Source organism: Cariama cristata, unplaced genomic scaffold, assembly GCF_000690535.1.
Source record: "Cariama cristata isolate BGI_N322 unplaced genomic scaffold, ASM69053v1 scaffold7433, whole genome shotgun sequence".
NCBI classification, from domain to species: Eukaryota; Metazoa; Chordata; class Aves; order Cariamiformes; family Cariamidae; genus Cariama; species Cariama cristata.
In genome coordinates this window covers 64693-79939 of record NW_009607859.1, presented here as the reverse complement: position 1 = coordinate 79939, position 15247 = coordinate 64693, and the positions used below count along the sequence as shown (strand labels likewise).

The following is a 15247-nucleotide window of genomic DNA, read 5'->3' as shown; positions in this document are numbered from 1 at the left end:
CTCAAACAGTCTCATCTAAAAACATAACAAGTAAATTAGCCAAAGGTGTACATTCCATCTAAGTTCTCATGATCAGCAGATGCAAATGTTTGCTGTGCACCGATGAGTTATGAGCCCTAATGAGATTTCAATGCTGAGCAAACAATAAAAATTTATGCATTGCATAGTTTTGGTGGCCTTTGGCTTCATGGTTAGTGTTACACCCTTTCAACAGCTTTGGTAATATAATATCCAGCTGGCTTTGGAGGTAAGGAAAATTTTAGGGGTGAACTGAAATTGTGAGAAATAATGTGATTGATTGCTTTGTCAGAATAATGCATTTCCACGGTATAATTGTCCGTAGTAATCTTAGCCCGGGTACGGATACATAGGTTCTAGTTATGTTCAGACACAAATTTTGAAGGATTCAGGTGAAGGATGGCTTTTCCAGCATTTGAGCCAGACCATTTCCTGTGCTGTGTACGTGTCCAGGGGTCTTGCAAACAGCCCCTCTAACAAGAACATTCCTGTCATAGTCCAGTAAACGGGAGAATTGAAAAGCTACACTTTCCCCAACAACTGTCATGTATCGCAAGAAAAGGAGCGGAGCACAGGCACAAAAAGAAACGCACAATAGATATTGGAATAAATGTATGTAATGGGGAGCAGGGGGGATGTGAATCAGGGAATTCAACTGGTGCAGTGTGAGGGTGAGCTCAAATGTATTAAATTTAAAAGACCCATTTATGGGTTAGGCTTTTATGAATCCAGAACCTTCACCATAATGATTGCCTGCATTACTCTACATAATATTAAAATCTTAGCATGTGATTAATAGCAGATTCCCTGCATACGTGTCACAACACACATCTGCAGCAAATCTGCCAGTATATTTCTGTGCTAGTTTTACTTTGGGGCCATAAAGTAATTCCTGTTTTGTGAATGAGAATAAACCTATTATGCACTAGGTTAGCTACACCCAGTTTCTTCTCTTCAGGGAAAAAGAGCTGCTTATTTGATACGGCATCTCAAATTTCAGTGTTCAGAAGTGAGTTTAAGCCTTGGCTAGATTTGCTTGAGCAAGCTGTTGGGATTTGCCTTCACCATTTCTTAGTTCTGTATTTTCCAAAACCTGTGCAAAGAATATTGAGAAACTTCTGGACAGCAGTAAACTAGTAGACTTAATTACAAAGTGTTTATTGCTAAATTTGTTAATGAGTCAACCTGCAAAAAAGATATATTTATCCCTGTTTCCTCTTAAAATAGTAGTAAAAAATAACTTCAAAAAAATCTTTTTCTTAAGCTGTTTGGTGATGCAGTTTTGCTGTTCACAAAAGCCCTTTTTCCCATCCGCAAATAGCTACCTTTCACGTTGCCCCAAGGGAACAGAGCATAGCTCAAATGAAGCTTAAAAAAAAAGATATTTTTCCCAGTTGTAACTCAAAGTGTATGCATATTCACACATGCACGCAAAATAAAAAGGAAGATGCAGAAGCATTCCTCCAGTCTGCCCTCTGAAAAGTCCTGTCGACCTGTTTCACTCACCAAAATGAAAACAGAACCCCAGAAAAACAACTTAAATGACAACAAGAAAACATGAGGAAAGCAACATCTGTTTTGCATTCTTGGCATCAAGTCTGCCCTTGCAACACAGGGTCTGACACAGATGTACAGGGTTATGACACCACTGAGTACCGCTTGATTTAAAATGGTGTAACAGAGCAGAATCAGGGCGCTGAGTTCGTACAACGCTGAGCAAAACTGCGGCTCTTGATCTCCTTTGCAGATGTGGGACTCAAACCACACTGAAGTTTTAGGCATCTTTCCATTGACTGATGCAAACTGTAGAGCAAGTCATATTCCTCTACCAACAATTTAGAATTTATTATTGACTCTGTACTTTCTCATCGTGTGTGTATTTTGTTGTCTGTAAAATCGCAGTGCTCTGTCACTTTCCAATAGACGTCGCGTTCAGAGAACCTTTCAAATGATACTACCTAATTAAGCTCTTCAGTTTTTAAGTAAAATAAAATACGAGCAAGGAGAGAGAAATTTAAAGGTACTCAGAAGAAAAGCAAAAATAGCTCCAATTACGAATCAATGATTAGGGAAATTTGGGAAGCCAGAGTTGCCAAGAAAGCAACTCTCTCAGCAGAGGCAACATCATTACCTGAGATGGCACAAAGGGAGCAATTCTCTCCCTGTTTGATTGCCCATCCATGGTTATTACAGAGACAAAATTAGCTCAACTCAAGCCTGGCACAACTTCACTCTCTCCAGTCGAGCTGTGTCAGATGCCAGGACCCGCTTGCAGTGTTGTCACCAACCACTAGATGTCTGTGTGTGCTCTGTGAAGTTCGGGAGGGGGTGATGCCCCTGGTGAACACGAGAGACAACACTGGAACACAAGCTGTGGGGAAGCCTATTAGTTCGTGTTTGTAAGTGTAACATCATTACTTTAATTAAGCCTGTGTTTAAAGCAGTTTATGCCGTCTAAAACTAAATTCCAGCCTTTCTAATTTGAGGCAAATGAGGAAAAGGTGCTTTTCCTGGTCCACATCTGTTTAAGACAAACTGTTTCCTTTACGTCTGTGTGAAGGACTGAAATGTATCTTATTGTTGTGAAAGTTTTGGAGGAAGTTGCTGAGATGTAAAATAGGCTCATCTTATTTCTATTCTGAAACAATGAAATACCAAAATACAAAACATCTGCTCCGTCAGTGAATTGGTAAAAGCTCGCTATTTAATCCTGCCCTGTATAGCCCAAACCAGAGTACCGCTGGAACCGTATTTTCACATGTACGATACAGCATACCTGGGTGCACAGAGGAACGCTGTGCATCAGATGTCAAGTTTAGTGTATCTTTTTTTAAAAAACCAAAACAAAGAAAAAAAATAAAAAAGAACCTAGAAGAGCAGATCTGGGTACAGAAATCTATTTCACAGTTCTGTTTATCAGGCAGTCCACTAGCTGACCAAGGTAGCTGCACCTGTGACCAGCTTTTCTGCAGAGATCTCCCAAGAAAAATGCAAAAGTAATCAGCACATGTTTGCCTTTCATTTATCTCTGTCATCCGGGAATAAGATACAGATAGTATCAGGAGCAATGAAAGGTACATTCAGATATTATTTTCAAGTTTTTTTGTCTAGACAGAGAGCAGCAACCACTTGTATCTCTATGGAACACATACAGCCCCCCTCCACACTCGCATCCTAGGCTGAAGGCCAGAGGGAGGTAGGAGGCTGTCTATATTAAAAAAAAAAAAAAAAAGTTTAAAACCACCACCTACTCATCAGGTGACTGGAGACTGTGGTTGTAAAATGTGCTGCAGGCAGAAGTTCTGAAAAATCCCAGAAAGTGTTGAAAACATCTCTAAACAAGGTATTTTTCTCCTGCCCCTTTCTTGCTAAAGGTCCCAATTGCTGCCAAGAAAACTAGTGAGCATGTTAGCTGCCAAATAAAAAATTTATGACAGTGTTTGGCAAAGGATTGTATCACTGCTTGTTTTATACATTTCCACAAGGCTCTTGACGGGCTGTTGGACACCTACGGCTCACTGATCACTGTGCTTTATCTGTTCTTTAATATATTAAAAAAGCAAGATGCAATAAAGTATGATTCAAACAATACATATTTTTTTCTTTTAATAGCCTCCTATAAGCGCTTGCTATGGTGAGAAAATAATTTCTAAACAACATTTCATATATAAAAATTGTTTTAAAAGCCCTTTAACTGACAAAGTTAGTTGTTATTTGAGTCACTTTCATAGTAAAAATACATGAATTTTTCAATTAAAAATGTATTGCTTTTGCAATTGTGCTTGTTATATGTTGGAGTCTGGGCCAATAAACCGCCTGTTAAAACATAAAGAGGTCCATTCAGTCAAAGTTGTGCCTGCCATTTATGTTTCAAAAACCGAGAAAATAATATGTTGGAATTGCATTGCTCACCAATATCAATTAGGTTTTCAGCTGTATCGTTAAATTAATGTTGGGGAAGAAAATTGTTCCAGTGGATTTAGTGGAAAAAATGTATTTCTGGATACAGAGTTAGCACACTGACAATAATAATTAAGCTGGCCAATGCTGAAGCAACACCCTTAAAAATACTTTCCCCATCTGAAGAAACAAAATTGTCTGTCTTTTCAAACCAGTTACCAGATTAGGCTTCCAGCTGATAATTAGTGCTGTTTAACGCAGATCTTGTAATTCGGAAATCTCAAAGCCAGAACGGTTTACTTTCTCTCATTATCGTGTGCTGCTGGAGATGGGAGGTTTGGAGTGTGGAACTGCACCTCCCTGCCCCATTTTGTAAGGAGGCAAAGAGCCTCCTCTTCTCTCTGGTGGCCAGGAGCCCGTGGGACACAGTCCGGCCATGATGTCCCCTTCAAAGGGGACAACCAGAGCATCGTGACCCTGTGCTGTCCCAAAGCTGCCCCAGGGCCATGCGGCTCTGCACCGTGCTTGCTTGCATCTTCGTGGCACAGAAAATATTTGAGAGCAGCCAACAGCACTATAAATGCTATACGCCTTGTATATGCTTGTGTATTTCATGGTATTTGATATAAAGTACTCAAGACAGACCAACATTAAGAGGATTATTTCAAACAGCATTAGGAGTTAATTTACAGAAGATTAGCTCTAAATCAGGCAGATATCATAAGCAAATTAGCATCAGTTGTAAGAGATACTGAATCAAAATGTGTGGTGGTTTTTAGTTTCTCCCTGTATGTACTTGGTGGAGGAGTAGTATCTTTCTTAGTTTCCCATACAAAGGTGTTACATCTCAAATAGTGAAGAACAGGTATACTTTTTTCCTACATGCATGCTATTTATTATGATGCTGTTTATTGGCAATGAAACTGCTTAACTCCAAGTACCCTTCCTCGGCTGAATATTTTATATTTCATGCCATTTCTTCTATGAGTAATGTTTTGTTTGGCCCTAGAAATGATGTCTCCATGGTGTGTTATAATATTTTAAAATAGGTAATATGCAGCTTTACTTCAGAGTAACATACTTAATCCTTTTTTTTTTCTGTTTAAAATGAGTCACATTTTAATGCCAACTCATAAAAATGAAGGAGTGTATAAAATGCTACATACTAGGGTGAAGATTACAGCTACTTAAAAATAGCTTCCTTAATATTTAAGCTTGTAAATTATAAATTTGTTTTATTTCCACAGGAGTGATAGTTAATTTGTATTAAAAAGCAGATTCTGTTCTTCAGTTGGTTTTCCAAATGTATTTTTCTGGCTGCAGACAGACAGGCATAAGCACCTATCCAATCCCTTCTTGGTATCGTGGTTTCAAAAACACTTGCCCACTAAGTGGGGAAGATAATGAAATGGATTGGACCATGATATTAAAGGCTGTGCCCTGAGTTGTCCTTGGGATTCTGAAAGTTTTGAAGTCTATGAATGGGATTCCCATCTCTGGAGAAATTTGTATTCTGCTCTCCAAGAGATACTAAAATGCTTAGTCTTCAGCATGCTCCTGAACATTTGGGTTTTTAACTGGGGAGGGAAGTCTGGGCAGTGTTTTACAATTTTTTCCTTTCCAAAGGACCAAATTCCTCTTGACAAGGTTGGCCTGAGGTCATGGATGTCTCCCTATGTTCACTGAAAGAGGAATCTTCGCTCCTTCCACGACATCATGAAAACTTACACCCACTCTAAGCCAGGATGGGCTTGCAGGTCCCTCCGGTTGCAAGATCTGCAAGTGCTCTTGCAGTTGGACTTTGTGCCCTGTAGTTTTAGAGAATGCGTGGGAGCTCGGTGTGGTTATTAAACCGAGGTGTCTGAGGTCATAACAAAGTGGAGGCATTTCTGCTCCCCTAATAGAAATACTGTAACATGCTGAAAAGAAAATACTTTAACAGTGGCAAGTATCTCCCGTCAACTAATTTGATAGTTCTCTATCAGGTAAACCATTTGTGAATACATCGATTCTTTTTATTTTTCACTGTTCTGTCTTCACTATTCCCAGGTTTTCTCTGAACCAGTTGGGCAAAAATTGATTTTTATTTGTTCCACTGGCCTTGTGGAAAATTAGCTTATGAACTGGTTTTTATAGGAAGACTCAAAGCACAGAACAGGTTGAAAAATAAGCCTATAGCAGTCAAAATTGTTGTCTGAAATGTCTTCAGACTGGAAGGCTGAATTTATTGCTCAAAACAAGAACTAGCATTGTGGAGGTGTGCAGTCCTGCTCATTATCACTGGAAAAGGGGGAACCAAAAAGCACAGTAAAAAATTAAATTTTAATAATGCTAGTGATATTTTCTAAATCCTTCTTGACAGAAAGATTCTCATTATTTTTATCTGTCTCAGAGTAGGCTCTTTTAATGCCATCTCACAAATGGCCTTAGCCATGATTGTTTTCCTTTCCTTTATAGCATTCGAAAAAAATGAATATATACCAAAAAAAAATCTATTCTATCATTCAAGAAGTGCCATGAAATGGTAACATTTTGGATAGCACATCTTCAGGAACAATTGCTGCAGATGCCTTCAAGTTTTTACAAAAGAGGTCAACATTGTCAAGACAATTGTAGAAAACTTGCCATACAAAAAGACGCCCAGTCAAATATGGTGTGATAAGGGGAAAATAATGCAAGCAAAGTATTTGTGTCCAGTCTCCAGCTTCATCACACCTAAAAGCTGTAGATTAGTTATTAATTAAAGTGAGGCAGGGCGAAAAATAGTACTTTCTTTCATCTGTTTAAGATATATATTTTAGTGGGTTGTAATGATTATGAAAGTCGATAAAATGCAGACTTCAGACATTTTTGTTTTCTTTAAATTGCACAGAATGTAAATTTAGCTATATTTATCATAAAAGCCAATGTGCAATCATGTATGTTCTTGTCATTTTATAGCTTGCATACATTTCTTCTGCTGGAGAAATAATTGCTTTAGCTTTGAGAGCTGGCGAGGGAGTTGGGGCTTTTTTTTGCTATTAACTGTTTGGGGACCAGGGCTTCATTGGGGCTTCATGCAACCGATGTGCGGAAGAATGCCATTACGCTGACAGCTGGGCTATCCACCCTCCCTCAGAGCTCTTTCTAAAGCGCTCGTAATGTTTGCTAAGGCCTATGGTTCTTAGTCATGCTCAGGTGACTAAATGTGTGATTTGTTCTTCTTGATACTTCAGTACCCTGAGAAAGGCTTCTTGGAGATTAATACAACCTTGACTCCTTCCACTTGCAGTTGCCACTGCACACATGATCTTCATTTAGACTTGCCAAAGAGAGCTGATATTGCCTCTGCTTTGCATGAAATGAATTAATCCCCACTCCAATTTTGGTTGGTGAGTTTTCATGGCCCCAGAAGCCACCCGCTGCTCCTGCTAATGACAGTAATGATGTAACTGGTTCCCTCTGTGGAAAGAGGGGACAAGGAGACAGGAGAAAGCTGAAGTTGCATCACAACTGTGCAGAGACATGTCCCCTGTCAAGGTCTCTCATCAGCAGAAGGATACTTTTATCCTTCAGAAATGCCTTCCTATGTGTTCTAAAAATAAGCAGTGAATAAAATCTGAGCTGGTAGAAGATGTACAGTACCCTCCCCTTTTGCCTTTTTATCTTAGGTCCCACATCCGTGAGGTCTTCTTTCAGGGTTTCCCTGTTCTTGCAGTTTGCATCCTGAAGTCTGCGTATACTTGTCTTCCAATCATTCCTGTAGCTACCTCTCCTTCCCGGGCCACTCGGCCCCCCCTCACTCCCCCCAGACTCCAGTGATCACCCAGGTACTATTTACACCTCCTGAGACTGCCAGCTCCTTGGGACAGGCCTAAAAAAAGCCACAGTAGTCCTGATGGCTACCAAATAACGCTATCCTCCAGTGCTGTTCATTTGATTTTTTTTACATTTGGGATGTATTGCAAGATTTCGATTGTGAATCAGATATCTCAATCAGTGTTTTAACTGTCAGATATCATCAAAATAATTTTAAATTTTAATCTTAATAGTGAGATTGTCAGAAGATGACACAGCAAGGTAAAAAACATAGTTCCTTGAGCCAAGGAAGCCCACTGCGTTTCAGGAGGCATTCATCCCAGGGAGGGATATCTCACTCATCCAGAAAAACTGTCAAAGGAGAAATTTATTTGATTCTGGTCAGAATTTCATGTGCAAATATGGGATCCATTAAAGGGAGATGATGAATCAAGGTATTTACTGCCTAATTATTGATTAACATCTTCTGCTTTACTGGTGAGTTTCATCTCTGCAATATTTCTGATTAAGAGAGATTACGGACACTTTACGATATGATAATGCCTTTCCTGTATGATTTTGCCTTCAGAGCTAGCAAGCTTTCATGCTTGGGCCTCATGGTCAAGCTTTTTGGGATATTCATCCTTACTTCATCTGTAAGCACCTAACCTACCCAACTAACTTAACTGACTAGTTCTCCTGGGATGCATATATGGCCAGGAAAAAGAGAAGGCAGTTCAGAGCAGGACTCTAGCTTATATACACAAGGAACTGGGAGAGATTATGTAGATATAATTTAGATGTCTAAAGCTGGATAGTGTGACTACCTCCCTGCACCTGTTATTACATGACTCATTCTTTCATTCAGGGCCCAGGTGGAAACACATTGATGTGGTTTGAGTGTAATATTATAACTGGAGATTGGTATCCATGTTACTGCAAGTAGACAGCCCCAGTCCTTAAGACTGAACTTTAAAGCTAAAGGATGTAGTGCTGCACAACTCCTCAGCCCTATCAACAATATCTTAGGCACCTTGTATGGCCTGTCTTTTTCCAGAAGCCCTGCTAGTCAGCTAGAAAAATGCCATCATTTTTTTATTCTCCATTCCTCCATTTTTGAGGCTTTAATTTCATTATCTGCTCAGTTTTCAGCAACTTTTAATGGATTTTCCCAAGGTCTTACACATAAGAAACTAGAGCCCCTGTCCCTAGGGGAGGAAGAGGCTCCTTTGGGAAGGAATTCAGAGAACACGAAATGAGGTCCTGCTGGGAATGGCCTGTCTCCAGACCAGAGGTGGAGCCCAGGCAGCTTGGCTTTTTTGGCATGAAGTAACCCATGGAGGGGTCCCATCCCCTCTCCAGCACCCCCTAAAGCCTTTTCACCTTTAAATATACAATGTCAATTACAATGTAATTGGTTCTTCTAGCTTGAGAACACAAAGAACTTGGACTTATTTTCAGAGCTTGGGGTGGGGGAGAGGAAAAAAAAGACTTGAGTATTTTCCAAATTCTTCACTTTTTCCAAGGTCAGCTAGAAGAGGGCCAAGGAGTTGTACGCAACTTGTGCAGATATTTTTTCACTGGTATTTCTGTTTGCTAATTTCAGTTGTTAATGATGAAACATGTCTCAAGTCAGATACTTCCAGCCAGCTGTAATTTTGCTAGGCAGGGCTCTCTTTTATTTCAGTAGGTTGCCACGTCTTTATGTTTTGCCACAGCCTGTCTAGTTCTTTTCAGTTGCTTTTATTTAAGAAGAGCATTCTGAAGCCTAAAGATGGAAAAGATGAATAGTTACTTGAACAGCCCCCGGATACCCTGAACTTAGAGATTTATCATTATGTATCTAAGGCTTTGCTTTACCAATCATAACATTTTATTCCCCTGTGTGGGGTCTAGTGCTTCCATTTGAAAGCTCCTGTTACATCGTAACAAGGATGTCCTTATATACAGTAATAAAGGTGATTGTCCAGAAGGTATCTGAGTATAGCTGTATTACTTTAAATTCACATTTAGTTTTGCCTGGTATGTATTTGCCTGTGTGACTAGATCTACACTTTGTGTTTGTTTGAATCTACTGATTTGCACATGAATATTGGGCACTTAAAAATCACTTACCACTGATTTGCATGCACTTATTTTCTTGCATGTTAGCAAAAACTACCGATCACAAATAAAAGGGCACCCAAACATGCAATAACCACATATTCAAAGTGACCATTTAAAATGTAGTCTTGTATACAGAGAACAAGCCTTTCTGCCCAGTAAAATGATAGGAATCACTTCTAGTTAAATCTTAAATGCATGTATTACAGTGAAACACTGTTGGACAGTGCTCCGTCATCAATCAGTCTGTGTTCTTGAGGACACTATTTTTCGAGATGCTTTCTTTAAGAATAAAGCCCTGTGTTGTAATGAATGTGTGCCAACTGATCCCCCAAGCCATTTGTATTTTTCTTATTTGTATCAGTGTCAGAGTTGAGCTTCTGTACAAATTTTTGCAGTATTTTATTTGTAGTCTTCATTCTTTAAAGTTAAGGACACAAAACTCTTTATGCACCCAGAGACTGCACTGGTTCGTTTATATCCTGTATTTTGTTAACATGTTACCGTGATTGCTAATTTTCATGACAATTGTTATTGTACCATCAGTGCTTAATGGCAAGGCATCATTATTCAATGCTGGTCAATCAGGCACTAAGACATGTGCAAGACATCAGGCTGAACCCATATAGATGTCGTGCACTCCCCTGCTAATGAATGCAGTTTTGTAAAAAGGTTTAAACACGGTTGGCATCCTTAATGTAAGGTTTGCAAAAGCTTATTCGGGAACTGCTTTGTGTTTATATGGAGCAGATCTAAACATGTCACAAACAGAGTTAGACCCATTGTGTGCATGTGTGTGTGAAGCTGCAGAGAGGAGCGAATCATTTTGGGTTTTGAAATGTAGAAAGGCAGCACAATTTCTGCCATAGCAGGAGTGGGGGGAACTGATTTGCCAGGAACATCAGTGTTTGGTAACGGATGTGGGACATGTTCTGCAAAGCAGTGGTTGCTATGTGCATCAAAGAGGTGATCCCCGAAAGTGGATGGTGTCGTTCATCAGCTCACAAAGTTGGCACTGGCTGGAGGGAGCTTCCAGTGCACCAGTGGTTGGAGATTATGCAGTATGACCAGAAGCCACGATGGAGGGTCAGGCATTTAGAAAGCAGGAGCAGAAGGAAACTCAACAGGAGTGGGATGCACTTTCTGCGTTATTAGTCCAGCACGCTCTTCCAATGCGTCAGTTAACGTTATCCTCGCATCTGCTCTAGTTACTGTTTCTGTGTGGTTTTGCACCCAAATATTTTGGGCTGCTATCCATGATAAACTAGATGGAACTTGGTTTAAAAGCACAGATTTTTCATCTCTTCTAACTCAAAGTAGAATGAGCCCTTGTGCTCCTAGAGTTTTGAGTATGAAAGGAACAGTAGACATTGGCTGTTAACGAGCTCCAGCGCGCCGGGCTCCAGCAGAACTTGGTGTGAGTTCAGTGCCTAAGCTGCATCGACTAAATGGTTAATTCATCTCATATCAACAGCACTATGATTCATAATGTAAACTTGAGGAATCCTTGATGTTTCAGTCACACATTCCTCTTAATCTGGCCATGCATTCTTTTAAAGCTACAGTGTGCTAACTTAATAAAATGCAGCATGCAAATGCACAAGTTTTTGCCTTCAGGCATTTCAGCCATGGATGTTTCAATGGGTGTCTTCTTTCAAGTATATATTCTTTCTTAAATTATTTACCCTGTAAACATGCTTTGCATTTTCAAAGAAGAATCTGGGTTTCCTCATTCACCAGATTTCGTTGAATTTAAGGTGTAATAGAGATAAAAGACAATCATCTGCTTCTTGCGAGCATGTTAGCCTTTGGGAGTTTTTTGTAGCGAATGTTAGGCCCCATTTTCTTCTCCTTTGGTATTCTCACTCCCTCCCCCACTGAAATTCCTTGATGCTTTGCCTAGAGCAATACCCACTGGCAGTGTCTGGCTGTGACAGTACTATAGGCTTCCCTACAGATGGGTCCTGCCAATGCCAACCATTGTTCTACCACTGTGAGCTGGCTTGACTGTCTTGGATCACTCAAAACCCCCTTTCCTCTTGATTTTTTCTTTACTCAGAAGGGTCACCCTTGCCTGTTGTCTTGAGATCTGAAATGTGCTGACACCCAGAACTTGTGTTCTCTGTCTGAGCAGCAGCTCCCAGACTCAGACTTCAACATGCACCGCTTGCTAAGCCCTCCTCGAGACTATCCTGCTGCTACCAAACGGCTCTGTCGTTCTCCTCCTGGCCCCATCCTTCTGGCAGTTTGCAGTTAGTTTAATTTTACTTGCTCACTTGAAAGTAAAACGGTAAAACTTGGTGTTATTCTTTTTTTAAAGACTTAAAATTAATCTTTAACTGTGGGCTTGAATATTAAAAGTATATAATGCTTCAGTGTAGGAGTCTGTTGATAACATCCATCCTATTTCATGATTAATTTGTTCCTTTTAATATGATATTCTTTTGCTGTACTGTGCAGACTAATTCAGATTCCTAGAAATTGAACTTTGATATGTATTTCCTAGATTCACACCGTAAGTGAACCTTCAATTAGCAGATACAGGTGGCAGCATGCCTTGCTCAATGTTCTCTTGACAAGGATTTTAGAGACGTGGACACCGATTAAATAATCTTGCAATCGGGTGTGTACTGCCAGAATATTAAAAATAAAGCATTTGGAGGATTTGGTGCTTTTTTCTTTTTCTTTAAGTCTCAGACGATGAAATGCTTTTTCAGTGGGCCAGAGATAGGAGGAGCTGATTTAAACACTCAGTATGTTATGTATGCCTTTGCCTAACTATGTGTTAGATTAGGCGAGTTTCACTCACAGTTAATCCTTTGTAAATTAGCATTATGGATGCCTTGGGGCCCACATCCCACAAATAAAATGGTTGTCAAGCCAGCTGCACTGTGTATTACTTAAGGCTGAATGTTTTAAGAGTTTTCATGCTTTTAATCTATTTCACTGCTGAGTTTCAATTTTGCTGAGTGTCTTTTCAGGAATGATGAGGGTGGGTGAGTAAATATATATTCTGGTTTTCATGCATTTGCCTGGGCAAATCGTTTGTTATCAGGTGTTTGGCAGAGAATGTCACACCCTGCCACAAAAGAGAAGCTTGTAAGTTCAGGTGTTAAACTGAAGTGCAAACCAACAAGAACCAAAAGCCCTTAATTAGCTTTATTTTGTTAGCCTGCTACACTTTTTTTTTTTTTTTTGGGGGGGTGGGGGAAGAGTGAGAAACATCCCTCCCTCCTCCTCATCCTTTTGGCAGAGTAAATATTGCCTGTTAAGTTTGAATTAGCTGTCATCACGAAAGAATTAATGCTGTGGTTGAGCCTTTCTAGTGAGGAAGGGAAAAATAAACGAGACAGATCTTAGTTCAGCTTTAAGTGATAAATGAGGACAAAGCAGCCCATTCATCTCCTGCTAGGAAAGTGGACACAAACACTAAAGCAGTTTTGCGGAAGACGTGTCAGCAAATGTGATCATTTTGTAACCTGTCAGGAGGATATAGAGCTAGTCCTTTTAGAGTGTCACAGGGGAGGGTGTCTGTCTGATGTGACAGTTTTCATCCATCCATTTACTGCTTTTTCTTTAGGTGGGGGGTAAGCAAGAAGAGAGCTGGAGTTGGTTAAAACTGCATTTTTCTTTACACTTTCCAGTGTAATTTGTATGTATATCCACTCGCATCCAAATGAAAAACATTTACCAAGGAAAACTCCCCTCTGCTCTTTAGAGTTTCTTCCCTCTCTCACTGCGTGAAATATGCACATTTTAACACATTACATTCCCTGTCTTCAAGTTGGAGCCTTGTACTCGATTTGGTGTTTCACAAAACACAGTTTCACCTCTTCTTACCATTGTTTGGTTAGTGAAGGCTTTGTTTTAATTTTGTTTTGGTTTGTTTTACAGAAGCACAAGAAAAAAATTAAAATAAATATAACTTAGGGTGCTTTTTTTGCACTTGATTTTGGTTTTTTAGGTTTTTGGTTTTTTTTTTTTGCTGTACCTCTCCAATTCTGATTATAAGCTTCATGTACAAATATGTTTTGCAAAAGTTCCTGTTTCATGAAGAGCCTATGAAAATATTCTTCCTTTGTGAGAATGGAATAACAAACACTGAATTCTTACAATCTGGAATCCTCCTGTAAAATGCCTCAAATTCTACTCTTTGTTGATTTATTCATTTTAATTGACCTATTAATTTCAGACAAAATCTGAAGTGATGTGCTGCCTGATTTTAGAATTTTAGATTTGTTGGATTTCTTCCAACAAATGATTGAACAATTTTAGGACTTTCTACTTCTGTCATCTTTTTATTATTACTAATTTCCATTTTTTTAATACTACATAGAAAATGTAACATTTGCCTATTACCATAAGTAAAGGTATGCTAAAGAGACGGGAGATGCCTTTACAACATAAGCTTCACAGTTTGACACTTGCTTCTTTATATCGTCCTTTTCTTCAAAACTATCTTTTATACTTTTCCCTTGGTATTTTAGTACAAGTAAGTATCTCATTGACATGTGTTTCCTTGAAATCTTGTACCTTAATAGTAAAATCCCTTGAAAATTAATAAATTGTTTCTGTTCAGATTAAAAAAGCTGTGAAGATTTCAGAATGGCTTTAAAAAATATACTGGTATTTACTATTACAGACCACCCTGCTTGGATTGCATTGACTGAGGACTAATTATTTCATTTGTTCTTAGAAGGTTAATAAGTTGTAACATGATGTATTTCAGTTATTCTAATATGTATATAAGTGTATGCATAATTAAGGTAAGTCTAATTATTTCCTGGATGCAAAAGTTGGATTTAATAGCTACATAAAGAAATGTTTGGAAGCACTGGAAATTGAAAGAAGTAAACAACAATCAAGACACGCAGAATGGCATAGGAAATAGTAAATTTGTGGGCATATGCCTTTTCTCCAAGATATTTATCTATGTGCTGCTTTTTATGATTTATATATATATACTGCTGGTTTGTTTTATTTACTGTTTTTTTTGTCTCTTCTGTTTTTTTTCAGGATCATCCAAAACCGGATTTTGATCGTTGTTCTGGCAGTCATCATCATCTTCACCACCGCGATGGCTATTTATTTTTCTGTCAGGGGACGCTGATATCTTTGTTCTTCACTAAACAGCAACAAACTGCTTGTTCTGAGTAATTAAGACAAAGTGGTCACATGAATCATTCTCTTGCACTGACAGAGTATCCCTCTCTTTTCCACTCTTCAACTCAGGTGCAAGTGGTGTAAAATATTTTGTATTATTGATGGCATAGTTGATGGCATGTGGAGTTGATTTTTTTTTCTTACATTTTTTGTCTTTATCTGGGTGTTTTCAGAATCTTAATATTTGTTGGAGTGAGGGCTTGTTCCAGTATAAAAAGACTTAATGTGTGTCAAATTCTACCCCAGACAATTAGCCTGTAAGTTGCCAGAGTTTAGCGAGGGAAGA

The 15247-nt window shown here is 39.0% G+C and overlaps 1 long non-coding RNA gene across 1 annotated transcript in view; it reads left to right on the top strand.

The window, feature by feature from the left end:
* Positions 1-2892: 2892 nt before the first annotated feature.
* The window catches only part of LOC104159089, a 15342-nt gene continuing 2987 nt past the window's right edge, over positions 2893-15247 (top strand). The window contains exons 1-2 of the long non-coding RNA XR_696425.1: positions 2893-2904; positions 7383-7398. This is a non-coding gene — a long non-coding RNA (uncharacterized LOC104159089). The remainder of the gene's footprint in view (positions 2905-7382; positions 7399-15247) is intronic.